Below are 18,822 nucleotides of genomic sequence, written 5' to 3'. Positions count from 1 at the left end.
CTACAGCTATAGCCTCAAACAGGGGCCTCAGAGAGTTATAGCTGGCCTTGAAGGCAAGAGGAAGACAAAAAATGTACTGACAAAGGAAGGAAAGGACTAGTACAGCAGGTGAGGATTTGGATGTTTTTTTGCCTCTAGAGTTCTGGCAGTGACATTCTTTATGGTCTGTGGGGGTGAGGTATTTTGCAGGAAGTCCAAGTAATTGCCTGCAGTAGATTTGTTTCTCCAAGCGCTGTGGTTTCACTACACCTCTGTAGATCAGGCCCCATCATGTTTTTGAGTGACACCAGCTCACGGCGCTGTCTAAACACAGCAGTTATTATTAGCACCCATGCACTGTGGATGCACAAGCTGTAACCACTCAGGCCCAGCCTTTGGGAAGAAACAGCTTGTGTTTAGCTGTGTACATTTGCAATGATTCATGAGATTGTCTGCAATCTCTGTAAAAATAGTACTTACGCAATCCAGGAGCTACTACTGAAATCCTGACATTATTGGGTCTTCCCCTCTTAGTCACACTCATTTCAATTAATTTCCATGCCACCAAGAGAACATCATACAGAAAAGGCATAAACCTGAAAGAGGAACTGGGGGAGTTAGGAAATGCAGCAAAAGAGGATGATCATTTCTTTGCAATTGTGATGAGGAAAGATTGCAGCTGTTATTCCTCCTGTAGAAGCGAAATGTGCAAACTCAACGAAAAAAGGGAGACAAATCTGTAAGAGCCGTGTTTTTTTTTCTTTTGTATTTTGCTGAGCTGTTTTCTTTACTTTTAAAGTGAACAGCCATGACATGCCTGGAAGGTATGAAGGAACATACGATTTTCCACCCATTTTCTACCAAGGTCGCCTCATTCTTTCTCCATTTCCATCTGGACTCAGTTCTGCAGTTTTTGCTGTGCCTGCATTCCAGTGTGTGTCATCTCTGCAGCACCCTGAGGAGGACCATCTGAGGGATGGCTCATAGCACACATAAGAACATGGGGTTTAACCCACCTAAGCAACCTCCCAGGGCTGTGCTTCAGCCATAGGGTTCTTTTCCCCCATACCTATGGGTACCCAGGCCTCAAGCATCCACCACACAACCTCAAATGCAGACAGAGGAGACCTGTGGGTGTCTATCCGGGGACACGGGCATCTTTCAGTATTCACAGATACCCTAAAAAACACTTCTAAGTAGAATCTGCAGAGCCAAGTGATGGGCCCCTTTCTTATATTGGCAAAGAAGCTACCACTGCAGCTAGACCTATTGATCTCATGGGGTTATTTGGTCCATGCTGCTCCTTCCAAGTATGAGGAACACGTGGTGTAACCCACAGACTGTCCCTGGGCCATCAGAACAGGGGCACCATCATCAGAAGAACTGTGTGGGTTCCTGTTCCTTCTCATATTATGTTGTAGCTGTGCTGTAACATACTCATGGAGTTGAGTCTCAGCACTGCAAAATGGACCAGATTTGTTCCTGGTTTCTTTCAAGTCACTTGAAATCCAGATGAAATTAGTAGGGCTTTGTGCATTTGGTACACTGTTAAACAAGGCTTTTGAACTGCATTCTCTCAAAGTGTCCATTCCCTGGGAAAGGAGAGGAGTATCAGCATTTGAGTGTAAAGGAGTACCAGACAAAAGCCTTCGAAAAGCTCTCTCCACAAAGTTTTTCATGCATTGCAAAAATGAAAATAAAAAATAATATAATGAAAAAGACAAAATTATTTATAGAAATTAGGCCTGAAGGAGTACTGCTCAATTTGGTATTCATAGCAAAGCAGGTGTGCAAAATGGGACTAAAACCAATGTAGCTGGGCCAACTTGTACAATACTATGTGGTCCATAAGCTGAATTTTGGTCCTCCATAATATACCTCCGTAAGTGACAACATCTAACATCTGCTTGAATGTCACTGCACTCATTCTGAGGCTACAAATTACTTCTTTGCTTTCAGACTATGGGATCATAGAATCACTGAGGTTGGAAGAGAACTCTAAGATCATTCAGTCCAACCATCCACCAATCACCAACAGTTCTCACCAAACCACATCTCTCAACACAACGTCCAAACATTTCTTGAACACCTCCAGGGTCAGTGACTCCACCACCTCCCTGGGCAGCCCATTCCAGTGCCTGACCACTCTCTCAGTGAAGTATTTTCAAATGCAAGGTACTCAACATGAATAAAAGTAATGTTGGCTTCCCATTTGGTTAAACAGAACTTGCATCTCACTGGGCGAACAGTTTGCCTTTTTGAGGCTGCATGGTAGAGGATACAAAGAGACCCAAAGACTCTGTAGAATACCCAGATCCAAGCACATTTCCATAGCACACTGGGAGTTCTTCACTGGTAACCCTGAGATACCTGTTACGCCTCCACATATTCTGCAAAAGGAGCACTCAAACAGAGAGCTGCAGTCAAGTCAGAGCATGGAGTTGAAATGCATGCAATGAAAAGAGACTATTAGGGCCATCACATCACCTTTTATATGAGCAGTGTTTCAAAACACTTTACAAGATTAAATGACAGTCTGTGTGAGATCAGGAAGTGTAAAAAGAATAGCCCATGGATCTCAGGAACCTGTCTAAAACAATGAGCAAAATCAGAGAGAATTCAAGTGTGAAAGAGGTAGGCAGGACGTGGAAAAATCCTCTTTTCTGCTGTTTCCCATCCTTCCCAGCAATGTGTAACGTAATGGACATCGGTGTAAAATAGCTCCAAAACACGTATTTGCTTATTCTCTTCAGGGACAAGAGAGGTAGCGGGTCAGCGCTCTTCAGAGTCAGCTCTCTGTGTCTTCTGATACTGAAACAGAGAAACGTCCTTCAGAGAGATGTCCCCTATACCCAGCTAATCTGGTCTCTAAGACAATAGAGGTGGTGATTTGCATATAGACAGCTTTCCACTGGAAAACTGCCATTTCTCTTAGAGCAGAGAGCAGCCTTCAGATGGTAATTAGTGATACATGTTTTCTGTGGCCAGCCAACGCTCAATGCAATGGAGCTGTACAGGCACATCTATTCAGTCATGTCTTTCTGGCCTACAGCTGGAATTCTGCAAGCAAACTCCACAGTCTGAGTAATTCTTTCAAAATAAAAAGCCTCAGGATTGAAGAAGAGAGAAGAGGAAAAAAAGCAGAAAGGATGACAGACAGAGATACAGATTAAGAAACAACTGGACAATTTATAGTGAAAATACTGACACTTCTGAGACAAAGTGAGAAAGCAAAATACAAATCTCACTTGTGCCCCACCTGATTCCCAACATAACAGCCTGGCTGAGCTCTCTCTTTTCCAGAGTACAGCCATGGGTCCTTGGTTCATGGCATTAAAAAAAGACCAAAAAATATCCAGTAGTTATCAAAACCTGAAGTGGCTGAAGTACAAGATACTGGGTTTTCTCTGCAAGCAGGGGAGCGTAGGTAAAGAGTACATAATCCCTGAGGCATCTACTTCCCAGGATGTGGGGACTCCTCTGAGCATCAAGTGCTTCATTTTCACTCTTCCCAGGAGGAGTTTCCGCTGATTTGACACTCAGAAACAAACCAGGAATTTCCCTGTGGTTTGAGCCCCTATTGCATGAGCTTCTTGCTCCAGATCTCACTGTCAGAAAGCTTCCTCCTGAAATCCAACCTCACATTTCCTTTCTCTAACTGCCTGCTGTCCTCCAATGCTGCACATTTTCCTTTGGTGAGGAGAACCTAAAACTGTGCTTGTCCACCTACCGTATCAGCTTTCCTTTGAAGCTGGAGTTACCGCTCTCAGCAAGTAATGCAGACATGGGGAGCTCAGGATAGTGGGAAAGCACTGAGGTGTTCATGGCACGACAGTGAGCCATGCCACTGGGAATCACACAGTACTGGAGGGCCCTAATGAAATGCACTGGCACCAGTATAAACCATTGTCTCTCTGATTACAAAATGGCTGTGTTGAAATGACTACCAGGCCCTGCTAAAACACCAAGCTCTTATATACCACTTGTCAGCCATCATTTTCAAAGCTCTTTCAGAGGGTGGGAAATGATTTATTTAAGGTCACTGAATAGAAACAAAATTAAACCCCTCTGTGCCTGAACCATCTGCCAACATCCTGACCACTGAGATACTCCAGGAAACCTTGGCTTCTTTGTCATGTTAGCCATCCACAGGGCAGGGTATAGCAGCAGAAGTAATGACTATACAGCTGCAATTTCTTAGGCAGAGTTATCAGGATGATTTTAAGTGGGGCAGCTCTGAAGCGCTATGTATGAGAAATCTCTCTTCTCACATGCAGCGAAGTGATGCAAAATATGGCATTTTTTCCTCCTCTGGAATCTATGGGACCAGGATGGCCACGCTAACATTACATTTATGCTTAAAGTCATCAAAGCAGGAAACAAATAATGTGTGGGGTAGAAGAAAAAACTGCAAACTCCACACTTATGCATGTTTAATGATCTTTCCATGACCTTACAGTTTTGTTCCTCATCTTTTATTTAAACTACCTATTTAGAGCCACAGGGATGGGTACGAAGCATATGCCTGGATCCATTTAGTTGTAGCATTTCAAGATTAAAGTGCGAGTTTTTGTTAAGGAAGTTGGAGGGAGCAGAGCTTGATGTTTGTCTCTCAGCAGTTTTATGGAGCTGAGCAGGGAATCTGCACAGTAGGTTTTAAAGGAACACTGGGGATAAGACTTCAGTCTTTGTCTTGTCAAGTAGCATCAGGTCAGGCACTTCATCACTCAGATTTTGGTACGTCACTAAGCTGGAAAAGTGGTTACCTCATCTCCCTGTACTGTCAATGAGAAGAGGTGATACTACTGAATAACTGCTTAAATGCAGGGGCTGTGAAGAACTTAGGGCAACGTATCCGTATGCTGTAGGAACACTTACTAGCCAAAGGTGGGTGCCTGGCCTCATTCCCTCTATGTCTAAAGGCCACTCACCTCTAATCCCCCAAACTGTTTGACAGGAAGATTGGGAACCTTAAAATAACTCTCAGAAAGTATTCCCTTAGAGGAATACAGTGAAAGACTGATTTGGCCAGGATTTCAAAAGACAGCCACCTAAACTCTGAGTCAATGCACACAGTTTTCATAAGTGGGGAACACTGAAAAGATCTCTTTAATCTGCAGGCTATTTGCACAACATGTCGCTTAGAAAGAGCCAGAAACCCAGGCTGAAGACATCACTTTGAACATCTCCTTGAGAAAAGGCTTGGCCCAGCATCCAGCATGCTCACTCCCACCGTGCAGCCGGCACTGAAGTGCTGTGTGTCACTTTGTTTGCTGGAGCCATAAACTCACCCCATTCAGTCTTCTGGGAACTGTTTTTGCATTAAAAATGTAAATAATAGTAGCTAAAAAACTAACTCATAAAAAGCTTTGAAGTTTGCTTACAAACAAAATACCATCATAAAGTCTCTCGATCCTGTTTGTGCTAAAATATTGACTTTTCAGGGAGGTAAATATTTCTCCACTGCTCATGGCATAGAAACTTGTTCCTGCTGTTTATTCACATGCCAAGGCCAGTAAGTACTGTTGCAGTTTGTATAATCCCAGTTTAGAGGCTGCAGCGCAGTTCCCAGCCTGCTCCCCATGAAATTAGCCAGTGGCAATACTTTCATTAACTTCAGGGCAAGCCAGGCTTTATTTGCCTGCTTCCAGTGACACTCTGTACCTAAAAAATGTGCTTCAGAGGCTTTTGTGGTCTTTAGAGAGACTCCTTCTGCAAGCAGACTGCTGATCTCTTCTTTGTCCTGTTACTGGTCTCCAGTGCCTTGCACATGCCCTTCTGCAAAGATTGTGTCATTTGTTTTTCCGGAGTAACAATCAATTGCAGGTGATATTTGCAGCTGATTCACTTCCAGCAAGGGCAAAAGGTAATGCTCGTTTGTTTAAGTGTAAGCCATATCCCTTCTTGGGGCTTTGCCATTTGACTACGGCAGGTGATAACTTTGCCTGTCCTCTTCTCCCTTACATTTCACTTAGGTTTTATTTTGCATGTTTTGTTTGCAGAACAAGGGGGTTCTGTCACTCTTTTCTTTCATTCCTGTGATTATAACCCGACAAATACTGGATGAGCTCATGTGAAGTGCCCCTATCTATGCAGAAGAATAATCTATCCTAGAAGAAAAGAAAATATTTCTCTGGAAACAGGAAAAATAAACCAATCTATTGTATTTCCCTATCAAAGTAACCTCCATATCTTCCAGCTCACCCCATTCATTTCCAGCCTCCCAAACATCCTCCCTCTCACTGAGCCAGAAAAGAAAGGCCATCACAGCACTGTACCCAGGCCATTGCCGGGCATGGGGAAGATGGAAATCCACTGCTCAGTCTGATTACCTCTGGATCCTAAGGTCACAGTGTTATTACAAGAATGAGGAAAAGTTCCTGCACCACAGAAGCTTACGTATCTGTTTGAGGCAGACAAGGAGGAGAGCAGCACAGCCACATAACAGCTAGCCTCACGTGATAGAAGACACATGCCTCCTGTGTGCAGGCTTGGCAGCATGGAAGCAGGGGTAGACCTTCCTTGGTTAAGCCCTTCCTCTTCCCTACACTGCCCTCAATATATCTGCAGCTGGAGGAGGAAAGAACAACAATCCAAAGAAAAGGCAGGACTTACCTTAAGATACATCTAAAGCTGTATTCCAGATCAGTAGTGAAAGGATGGCTTGAATCAGCCTTCTGGCCCCATAGTGATGTTCTACGTACAGATTTTCTTGCCGTGACTATTTTTTTTTTCCTTTTCCATTCTTCTTTTTGACTTTTTTTTTCTTTGTCCCTCATACATCCCATCCCTACCATTTCTCCAGATATTTTACCATCCCTCGTAGCCCCAGAAGATGTTTATGATAGTTCTTTTTGAGTACGCCATCAAGAGGATTTGGGGAAAGGTGAGTCAGATTGGCTGTAGTGAACTAGTCTCAAAGGTTTAACACAGATACCTGCCCAACCCTGCCTGCATTCCTGATAGCAAAGTGAATCCAGAGGTAAGTCCTGTCTAGATGCAGTAGCAGATGATCAGAGCAGACTGATGGGATGAAAATAAGGAGATCTATACCCTAACTCCATTATTTTTCAGACCAGAGTAAGGAAACAAATTTGTTTCCTGAACATCTCCACATGGCAATTTCCCACACACTGACACACCTTTATGTGGTGAAAGACCTCACACTTACAAACAAGGAAGGACTGGTCCAGCATGTCAAGGGACGGGGAAGTCTTGGCTGCCATGAGCATGAGATGATGGAGTGTAGGATCCTGAAAAGTGGGAGCAAGACAAAAAGCTGGATCACAACCTGAACTTCACAGTTTCTGCAGGTACATCAGCAGCAAAAGGAAGACTGTGGATGCATCCATAAAAAATGCACACACACCCCTGTATGGGCTAGTGTACCTGATAAAAAAGAAGTGGAAAAGGCCAAGATACTTGATGTTTTCTTCACCTCAGTCCTTACTGGTAAGATCTACCTTCATGAACCCTATGCCCAAAGGAAATTGAAACAAAGTGAACTTATGCAAGTCTATGAGACATGGTGTGGTGCACCCACCAGTGCTGTAGGAGCTGGCCAATATCTGTGTGAGGTCAGTCTAGATTATCTCTGACAGATTGTGGCAACTGGGGAGGTTCCTGAGGTCTACAAGAAAGCAAATGCTGATACTATCTTCAGGAAGGGCAAGAAGGAGTTGAGAAACTACAAGCTAGTGAGATTCACCTCACTCTCGGGGAAGTCACCTCTCTCCCTGGGAAACAAACAGTACAAACAGCCTTGGAAACCATTTCCAAATATCTGAATGGCAAGAAGATGGCTGGGAGTAGACAGCATAGACTTATGAAGGATAAGTTGTACTTAATCAGCACAACAGCCTTTACAATATGGTGAGTGACTTGGTGAGTGAATGGAGAGCAGAGGATGTTGTTTATCTTGACATTAGCAAGGTTCTCAGTGTTGCCTCCCACACCATCCTTGTAGGCAAACTGATGAAATACAGACTAGATAACTGGATAGTGAGGTGGGCTGAAAACTCACTGAATTACCAGGCTTGACTGGTTACAGTTAGTAGCACAAACCCAGCTGCAGGCCAGTGTTCCTCACCAGTTGGTAGTGGGCACCAGTAAGATCTTCATTGATGATCTGTATGACAGAATGTCATCACACGTTGATCCTTCCGCTCTGCTCAGCCCTAGTGAAACACATCTGGAATGCTGTGTCCAGCACCAGGTGCATTTACTATGCAGGAATGAATCCAGTGAAAGGTCACATGGGTGAAAAGGATGATCAGTTTCCAATGTGAGGATGCTCAAACACTGGAATAGATTTCTCAGAGCAAAATAAAACTGGTTGTGGCTCAGAGTAACCTTCTCTAGGTGCATCCACTTTGAACAGCAGATTGGGCTGGACAATCTCAAGAGGTCTCTTCCAACCTCAGCTGCAGCTGTGTGATATTATAATACTGAGTTACCTAAAACATGCTGTCCCATACTCCAGGAAAAAAATGGATCTCTAAAGATGATCTTTCTTATTTCAAAACAATAGCCTTTGAAAAAAAATATATATGTATATATATGTTGTACCTATGTAATTCCTGGTGCATTTGCACAACTTTTCCTTCAAGTTCTACCATATCAATTGATTCCAGAGCTTCATTGTCTTTCATCATTAATTTTTTTTCCCAGTGAATCATCTGGATTTTCCTGATAAAATGTAAGCCACTATTTTCTTCCATGGCACATTCTGAATTTAAAAAATAATAAGTAGCCCTTCTGTGCTTAGAGAATGCTCTTGTGTTCTCCATTAGTCTTCTCTAAGCTGACTGCAATTTCTCCAGTCTCAGCATGACAAAGTAGTGCTTTTCACATTACTGATCTTTCCCATTACCCCCTTCTGGTTTCTTCCCAGTTGACCCATATCTTCGCTGAACCGCCCCAGCCCCAACATAATGCACCAGCCATGGCCTCACCAATGATAAGTGGAGCAGAAGGATGACTTCATCTGTCTTGCAAGCTGCATTCCTCTTACCAGAACCCAATACAATGTTTGTCTCTTTTGCAATCCCATGATACAGCTGATTCATGTTCAGCATGTGATCTACTATAAACCTAGAGTCTTCTCGAAAGAGAACTGCTGGCTAAACAACTGTTCCCTGTCCCAGATCGGTCTAGTTACCCTATTTCTGCACACACGTAGCATTTTGCACCTGCATCACTGTACCCTTCCTTTTTCAGCCCATTTCTGTAATTCTCAAACATTTTTAATTCTGACCATGACTCCTAGCATATGTGCAGCTTTGTCATTACCCGAGTCATTATAGAAGAGAATGACCCAGAACAAACCCTGGCAGAACTCCACTAGCTACAGTTTTCCATACTGGTAGTGATTAACTCACAGTTAAACTAATACTTTCCAAGTACAACTTCTTTTGCTAGCTACTATATCAGTAATTTAATCTGGAGAATATTTGGCTGTCATAGAGGCTATATCAAGACAAAAACTGAGACGGAAACCCTCTTCATCCTCTAAATCTTTTACCCTACTATAAAATGAAAAAGTGATTTCATATTAGTTGCTTTTAAGATTTCCATGTCTGCTGCCCATCCTTTGGGCTTTCAAATATTTATTTGATATTTGTTCCAGATATATTCTGAGATTTAGAAAGTGGTCATGATCCCATCTCTTCCTCCTTCTCACCTATATTCCTCATTTTAAACATTTAGTTGATCTTAATGCTGCCCAAAGGAAGGTTACTTTGTCAAAGAGGCTAAAGGGAAATGATGCAGGAGAATGTGTCAGAGCTTTCAGCCTGGCCTTGAATAATTCCTGGGAGGGGGCATCCAGAACCTCAATGGGCAATCTGTTCCAGCATCTCACCACCCTCACAGTAAATAATTTCTTCCTAATATCTAGTCTAAATCTACCATCTTCCAGTTTAAAACCATTTCTCCTTGTCCTGTCGCTACATGCCCTTCTAAAAAGTCCCTCCCTAGCTTTCCTGTAGGCCCCCTTCAGGTACTGGAAGGCTGGTATAAGGCTGAACATCCCCAGCTCTCTCAGCCTGTCCTTGTAGAGGAGGTGCTCCAGCCCACTGATTATCTTTGTAGCCTCCTCTGGACCTGCTCCAAAAGCTCCACCTCCTTGTTGTGCTTGGGGCCCTAGAACTGGATGCAGTAGTCCAGGTGGGTTCTCATGAGAGCACAGTAGAGGGAAAGAATCACCTCCCTCCACCTGCTGGTCACATTTCTCTTGATGCAATCCAGGATACAGTTGGCCTTCTGGGCTGCAAGCACACATTGCCTGTTTGTGTTGAGTCTTTCATCAACAAACACCCACAAATCCTTCTCCTCAGGACTGCTCTCTAGCCATTCTCAGCCTAACCTTACCTGTGCTTGGGATTGCCCCAACCCAGGTGCAGGACCTTGCACTTGGCCTTGTTGAACTTCGTGAGGTTGGCATGGGCCCACTTCTCAAGACTGTCCAGGTCCCTCTGGATGGCATCCCTTCTCTCTATCATGTCAACCACTCAGCTTGGTGTCATCTGCAAACTTGCTGAGGGTGCACTTGATCCCACTGTCCACATCGCTTACAAGGATGTTAAATAACACTGGTCCCCGCACCAATCCCTGAGAAATGCCACTCATCACTGGTCTTGGGGAATAGTGTAAGAAACTAACAGAAACTGATAACTCCTATGCCAAAACCTGGAAAGACAGAGAACTGAAATACACAGGTTTTTTAGACTTCCAGTACTGGACAGTAATTGGTTTCAGAATAATAATAATATATGAACCTTCTCCTGATTATTGTTCACCTATATGCAGACCTTTTCTGAGATAAAATGGTACGTTTCATCATGGGTCTCATTTATCAGATGTAGCTTTAAAAGCAAATCGTGCGTGTTCTTGCAGAGCACATGTACTTCCAGGGCATATTGCCTCGAGCAGTCAAATCAAATCAAACTGCTCCAGGCTGTGTGCTGTGAAGCATCTAATCAGTCTCAGAAGAGGACAAAATCTCCCACTAAACCTTTCCCCTCTCTCACTTTTCCCCTGGCTGGCAGGTTTCCCCTCCAGTGTTACACTTGCTGGCTCCCCGACAGGCTTTATTTTCCAGCAGCCCGACTGTCATCAGCTCCTGTTTTCCCAGAGATAACATTTCTGTACGTCAGTGCTCACTATCAGTGTCACATTTAGCTTTAATCCTTTCTTAGACTTTTGTGTGAGGCCTTTGCAGTCAGTACCTGTTGCAATGGGGGTCTTGTAAAATTTGCTTGCAAACTTAGTTAGGCAACCTGATTGTGTTTGATGGAAGTATCTTGAGTAAACAGCTTGTTATGTACATGGCCACTTGCTCAAGAGGTTGAACGTTGCATTACTCATTTACACATGGGATGTTTTGAAAATAAAACCCAAGACACTGCCTTCTTATCAGATAGTGTTTAACTCATTCATGTTTGTGAAGGATGATTTTGAAATTCCCTTTCTATAGTTCCTTTCCTCCTATGACTGTTTATAAAAGGTGACCGAGCTTATGACTACCTCAGAGAGGTAGCTGTAATTAATCGAAGCACAATTTAGGTATTTACATCCTGCCTATCTGAAATCTCCCTCTAGTTTCAATTGAACAAGGCTTTCCTTTCCACTTCCTAGCCTAAATTGTCTCTCTGGAATGTTAAATATTTGCCACAGATCACTCCAGCGCTGGCTGCCGTTCAGGAGGAGATAAAGTGACCTCTGGGAACTATTTGTTACATTTTCAAGAGGTTTGGAGATCCTACAAGGAGGGGGGAAAGTCTCTATCTACGTACTATACACATATTCTTTTTTGCGTGACTAATTAGCACGCCGTTTTAGCATGCATTCATTTTGCAAACAGATAACCTGAATCAGAAAAACCCTCAACTTTTTCTGCCCGCTTACAATAGAACCAACTGGAAGTGAAGAACACTGTCAAAAATTTGACACAAACACCACAACTCCCAGTAAAGGGGGCCAAAAGCCCAGCTAGAGTGGCTGACCCCCTGTAAGCAGGGTCATGAGTCTGACAGAATCTCACTGTAATCCAGGATTTATCCCAGTCCCAGGGCTGTGCTGAATGATCGGCACGGCAGGAAAGAGTTTGAGGAATGTGGTCTCCAAGTAATCAGGCTGATGAAGGGAAAACATGTTAAATCACATCAAGTTGTATTTGAAATTTCCCTTGCTATTAATCTAGTGTGAGTTAAAAGAACATGAGGTAATTTAATAAGCTGAAGAAATATGAAAAAGCCTTATTTTTTCTCATAGAAATAAATCCTATTATGATCCCCAATGAAAAAAAAAATTCTTTTTCATTTTTATAGAGCTAATTAACACTATTTAAATAATTACTTTAAAAACACATTCTTCCGTGGTTGTAATGTGGTGCACCGGGCCTCCAGAAGCCAGAACTGATGATGTTCCAATAGCCGCAGGACTTTGTTTTTGACCATTCCTGTTCTTTTTCCCTCCTGGACTTCCATGGACTTCACTTTCTAGCTTGGCAGTTTTCTCTGTGAAAATGTTGAGTAGACAGTTTCCTTTACTCTCACATCCATCTGGCCATCCACAATAAGCCACACATTTCAAAACCTGTCATAAAGATAAAACAAACAAAAACTCAACCCAAACCACCATGGAAATAGCCAAGTCAACAACTCATCTTGAATTCTGCCAGCCTTCCATATAGACCCCTGGGCCAGGTTTTCAAGTGCTTATTACACACAATTACTGCTGCTTTTTTAAAAGATGGTGCATACTGGGTGCTGAGCACCCACTCTCTTGTAAAGATCTGGCGTACAAAATTAGTCCAAGCAACAATTGTGCAATCCTAATTACTTGTTTACACACACCTAACTAAGTGGTCACAACCAAAGGCTATGTCTATACTGGTAAGAAATAAATTTGCCTGGGACCATTTCTGGCCCTGAGGTGAGCTGGTGCGGAACACCACGTCCATACGGTTAATTCCCTTATCCATCATAACAGAACCATACCCAACCTGCCCACCGCGAGCTGAACAGCCTTTGTTGACTCCAAGACAGCCCTGCGTGGGAACTGCAGGCTGTTGGGAGCCTGCTAGTTAGCGCCAGCCAGAACTGCACAATGGAACATTTGCACTATTAAGTAGCATGGATGATTGTGTACCAGGGCCCAGGAATGCGTGCTGCTTCATATACTATACAACCATAGCCTGACTGTTAGTTGTGACCAGAAATCTTTTCATTTGATGTTACTTTTTTTTTTATTATTCTGAACAAAAATATATGTCCCACTGTAAAATCGATGAAAGCTGTCTGTGGACTTCATCCACTTTTGGCTCAGCTGCTAGAAAACATGAATTTGTAGTGTAAATTGTTAGTATTTATTCTGCAGTATCTCCAAGGAACTCCAGTCAAGGACAGGGACCCTTGCATGAGCTGCAAATACAAAACAAGATGTGTCAAAGAGTTTGGGAGATAAGTATTCTAGCAAATCCAACTGCTTTGGCTGCTGCAGATATATGGGAGCTGTCTCTGCCCATGCTAATCCCAAGAATGGACATGTGGGAAGCACGGTGTTGAGAGATTCGTTTGTGCTGGCCAGGAGCCAGCTTGAGTTCAGATGTAGTCTAGACAAATCAGGCTGTAGCTGCCAAGAACCGGGGCTTGGGAGCTCATAGGCAGCATCACGTAAATACAGTCTGACTTCTGCAGCCTGGAGCCAGCCAGCCCCATGCTGCATCCCTTTCCATGCCGTGGATATGTGCCCTTGCTCCATGCTGGTGTTCTCCAGGCATGCAGCTCCCATGGCTGGGACAGCGTGGCCCAGAGGCTGCGTCCAGGTGCCAGAGCTCCACACAGGCTGCACAACTCACCTGGAGAGCTCCTCCAGGTATTTCCATGCGATGGGCAGCCCATGACACTGGCTGGGCCATGAAGACGTGTCAGTGTCTGGGGAAACCTGTGGTTAATGGAGGCCGAAGCAGAGAGCAACAAGCGTTCAGCACCACAAACCTAAATTAACGTTGAATCTGATGGCATCAGCAAGTTTGAACTGTGCCTGACCCACGGCTGTGTAAGAATAACATTTTTCTATAAGCATTAGATTTATTTTTAGATTGCTCATAACAAAACAAAAAAAAAATTAAAAAAGAAGGTGGTTTTTGCTCTTTATCGTGTCCTTTGAAAATTATTGAATTTTTTCTTTGTGATCAAAAAAAAAAAAAGCAGCACCAAGCAACCTGGAAAAATTACGCAGTCTTTTTGTAGCAAAAACAGCACCTCCTGCACTGATGTGCTCACAGCTCAGCACTGCAGCCATAGCTGCTGTCAGCCCACTCATGGTCTCACAAGGGGCTCACAACATCCTTCACGTTGATGCACGGATTCTTCTTCTGCAAAATTCCTGATCCCAGCTGCAGAGCCCACATCCCTGTGAGCCTTCTGCTGCAGCTGTGATGCTGTCAGCCCTAGCCTCATCCTTTGCCTCCCCACAAGGTTCTGAATCCCGCTGCTTATTCACCAGGAGATGTTTCATCTCATCCGAGCTCTGCTCTGGTGCTCTTGAAACTTTGCTTCAGCTCTTCCTGGAGTCCAAAAGTGAGTCAGGACCCCCTGCATGCTCCAATGATCTCCATCAGCAACCACCACGGAGAGGTACACTTTGATTCTGCTGAACTTTCAGTTTCAGGTGCAGTGTGGTGCCAATGACTGCAGTGGGGTGCTTCCAGGAAGTGGTGAAATAGGCACCTGAGGGTAGGGAGGCAGATTTGCAATCAGTCTGTATAGTGGAGGCATATCCATTGGAGCCCTGAGGAGGTGAAGCAATGCTCATCTCAACCATAAGCTGCAATCTCCTCCCATTAAGTAGCTCCTGGGAAAATGGGTAAATTCTGCCCTCTGAGAGGATGTCCAGGGGCAGGTGGATTCTGAAGCTATGCAGATCCACCAGGAAGGCAAGTGGTGTTTGCGGGGTGCCCTGGAGCTGTAAGAAAGATGGCAGCCCCAGCACCTTCTCACTGAGCATCAAGGTGGCATCTGCAGTTTTGTCCCAGCACGAGCAGGTAAAGCAGAGGGGTCTCCACCCCTATCCTTCTGAATTGAGTCCTGGGTAATTTTTTTCCTTTGTGCATCATTGCTTTTGTCTGCCCCTCACGCCATGCTGGTTAGCATCGATCTCAGAATAACCAGGAACAATACCGTTTTCCTCACCCACGGGTGTGGCAAATGAACAAATGAGATATTGGGACACCTCAGCAAGTGCCCTGCTCCCTGGCATGGGGCCAGCAAGGTCTTCTTGCCCTGCCCACCCCACCTGGGGTTCTCTGGTGACTGGGGGAAGCCTCACGCTGCTCCAGGATGCTGCAGCTACATGCAGGCCCCAACCTGCAGGGCCTCCTGCAGGCAATCGCAGCCCAACACCATCTCCCCTCACCCTGGTTGTGCTCTTGGTATGTAATGATGGGACCTCGGTTTTCAAGAAACATGTAGGTGTGACACTGAGGGACATGGTTTAGTGGCCATTGTGGTGATGGATTGGACTAGATGATCTTAGAGGTCTTTTCCAGTCTTATTGATTCTATGACTCTATGATTCAATGATTCTATGATTGCATGGGTGCATGCTGAGGTCTCCAAAAAGAAGGAGATGGTTGGGGGCTTGGTGCTGTCAGTGTGGTGGGCTAGCAGGATTGGCAGCAGCAGTGTGTACTGGCCACGTGCCTGCTTGCATTGTACTCACACAGCTGAAAGGATTAGAGTTTCTGCTGATTTTCTGGGGCGACTGAGTGTAATTATAGCTCAGAGAGGATTGTTCCACATGAAAACAGCCCTGGAACACATTATTACAGCTCTGCAGCGAAAATGGGCTCTTGCCTGCACTGCCTGCCCTACACCACTGTAGGCACTGAGCTTTAGCTCCCTGCCCAGGGACCCCTGCACTGAGAGGGGATCTGTGTCCATCCACACCCCTGTTCCTCCTCTGTCCCCAGTGCCACCACCACAGCAATGGGGAACAACCTCGACTTTGGAGGACCTCCAACATGGGTGGGGAATGGCCATAGGGACAGGCATGGGAGCCCAGCCTTTCCCTGGAGCACCCCCAACGCCTCGCTTTCTGCCCTCTGCTTTGCTCATTAATCACAGTGTAATTTCTTTCCTGAAAGGAAGGCCTGAATGAGTCCAGCTGTTGGTTATTCCTGGTCTCTGTGTTGTTGATCCTAGGGGAGATGTCATAGTTGGCAGCAATCCCACGTCGAGCAGAGGCACTGCAGAGGAAATGAAATGAATCTTGTTGGTTTCCAAAGGATATAAAATGTTCTCCAACCAGTTAGTTTACCTTGTTTCACTCTTCCCTTTCCTGTAAAGATCATTCTGTCCTCTTTTTGGGACAAGGCTCTACCAGCAGCCCCAGCACTGAAGTAGCTTCAAGACACCATTTCTTTCCTGTGCCAGATGTAGGAACAAATAAGAATGCACATAATGAAGTTTTCCTTACCTGTCTTCCTCCTACAGTACTGTACCTACAGTTTGACCTCCTGTGAATCATAGAGTATCCCAAGTTGGATGGAACCCATAAGGATCAAGTCCAATTCCTGAAGAGTGAAGTTGTCAGGAGGGACTATGAAGTGATAAAGTAAGAGCAGACATGTATCATACATGCATACAATCATTTTTGTATGCAAAAATGAGCATACAAGAATTTGTGTCTTCCACCTTCTATCAGAGCTCTGTTCAGCAGTGTTTGTCTGTTTGCTTTATGAGGTGCTGCTCCAGTGATATGACGGTGGAAGTCAGAGCTTTGGCTGGGAATAAAGAGCCCATCCTGGCCAGTGGGAGGAGTTCTGGGCTCTGCTGATGTCAGTGCCTGCTCCTTGCATGGAAAAGATGCAACATGTGTAAGATAAGTGAGTCAGCCTGGGTCAGGCCCAGAGCCAGTGACTGCTGAGCTCTCTTCCCAGCTCTGCTACTGATTTGCTTGCTGGCCTCAGTGGGTTTGTCAGGCCAGAAGTATGGCATTGCGTGTGCAGGCTGCCCCTGAGGACAGCAGTTGATTTCTCATCATCCATCATTTCTCACAGCTTCCTGAAATATCAGCCCACCTTCGTTGCCTCCCTGCTTCTCCACTTGATTAATGGAAGTAATTGTGCAGATGCATCCCAGTGCTATGCAAACAGATGAGACAGACCTTGCCAAGGGACACATGCAATGCTGGGCTTTCAAACCCTCTACAGTAGAACAGAGAAGGGTGAGTTACTCAGAGGTCCATGTGGCTGGCTTTACCCTGTCGAACATTTTTGGCCTGCTGCTGTTTCCCCATCAATAACTACATTTTCACATCTGTCACTCAGCCAAGCCTTAATCCAGGTGGTGTGTGCCCTATTCATCCTGCATAATGTGAGCTCATTAATCAAGCTGTCATGTGGTGGAGAAAGCCAAGAGTACTGTGTCAACCAGATCTCTAATCTTGTCTGAAAAAATAGACAACAGGTTTATCTAATGAGACTTACCTTCCACGAAACCCAGCTGATTAGTGCTGCTTTTATTTTTAGCCTCTAATTCCTTGTTGTTGGAGGCCTGAATTAATGTCTGGTGAGTCTGTCGAAGGATGCTGTCCTGCTAAGCAGCCGATTGCTCCCCAGAGTGTCCCACTGAGGCTTGTGAAGTCCCAGATCAGCCATGGCGCTCTCCCATGTCCTTGGAATCTCCCCAGATTTGTAAATATAAAACTTCACTAAGTGCTTTAGCTGGTTCCTTTAAGACACAAAGATAGCCAGGCCGGATGATGTGAAAAACATTTAATTTTAGCAGATGCTGCCTCACATCCTCCTTTGTTCCAGATGGTAAATGCTCTACTCCATCCGCAACATCATATGGGAAGAATATCCTGCTCCCTTCCAAAAGCAGAGGAGAAATAGCTATTGAACATTTCTGCCTTTTTTTGCACCACTGTTTATGATTTTACCATCTGCATTTAGCAATTGGCCTATAGTGCCACGGGGATGTGTCTGGGAGAGCAGGCAGCATTGTTCCTAACAGGATTTTTGGAATGCTTTCTGCATTTCTTTAGCTGGACTGGCAGTTGATAGTCTATTAATCCTTTGGTTTCCTTTTATCAATCCCTTGCATTGTTTTAGCTTGTAGTTCATAATCATTGCCATTCCGTTTCCTCTTTTCTTCCCCGCTTTATACACTGCTTCTTTGCATTATATTGCTCTTTCTACATCCCTTTCTAAACAGGCTGTTTCTTACCCTACAGATCCATTTTCCATCTCCATCTCCATCCAGCAGAGTATTCATCTTGGCTAAGTTCCAGTTTTCATTAACACTTCTCATTTTACATTTATGTTTCCAGCCAACTGTGCCAGCAACTGCTTTAAATGTGTGCATGTAGACACACACATACACACATATATACAAAACTTAGACACAAGGGGACCACAAAAGAAAAAAAAAAACCCACGGTCGTTGTAGCATTAATTTGTATGAAGTGGGAACACCAACGAACAGCACTGGCAATGTGTTGTAATGACCCTGAAGTGGAAGAGTGCATTCAGCCCACCCTCGGTACGGTGAGCACGCCCTCACTCATGTCATAACTAAAAAAAGTCGGTGATCTGTGTCCCCAGGACGGTGCTCTCTGCTGCTCCGCAGAGGTCTCAGTTCCATCAGTCACAGTGAAGTAATGTGATGCACCAGCCTCTGTCTCCAAGAAGTGACGAAGTTTGTCAGCCTGTGCTTGGGCTTCTGACAATGATACATGTTCCTCAGGTCTGCTGACTTCAGCAAGGGCACCAGCATCACTTGGATTCTCTCTTGCAGAAGCTGCGGCTAGAAATTTGACCACAAGGTCACAAGGA

The 18,822-nt window shown here is 44.6% G+C and overlaps 1 long non-coding RNA gene across 1 annotated transcript; it reads right to left on the bottom strand.

Annotated features, from left to right (window-relative positions):
- Positions 1 to 12,280: 12,280 nt before the first annotated feature.
- On the bottom strand, positions 12,281 to 18,473 carry LOC112531901. The gene is made up of 2 exons (XR_003074057.3): positions 16,461 to 18,473; positions 12,281 to 12,576 (listed from the first exon to the last, which is right to left on the bottom strand). It is a non-coding gene; the product is annotated as an uncharacterized LOC112531901 (long non-coding RNA).
- Positions 18,474 to 18,822: the final 349 nt, after the last annotated feature.

The sequence above is a fragment of the Gallus gallus genome, chromosome 2, assembly GCF_016699485.2.
Source record: "Gallus gallus isolate bGalGal1 chromosome 2, bGalGal1.mat.broiler.GRCg7b, whole genome shotgun sequence".
Classification (NCBI taxonomy): Eukaryota; Metazoa; Chordata; class Aves; order Galliformes; family Phasianidae; genus Gallus; species Gallus gallus.
The sequence above is the reverse complement of the archived record's forward strand: the minus strand, read 5'-3'. Positions and strand labels throughout refer to the sequence as shown.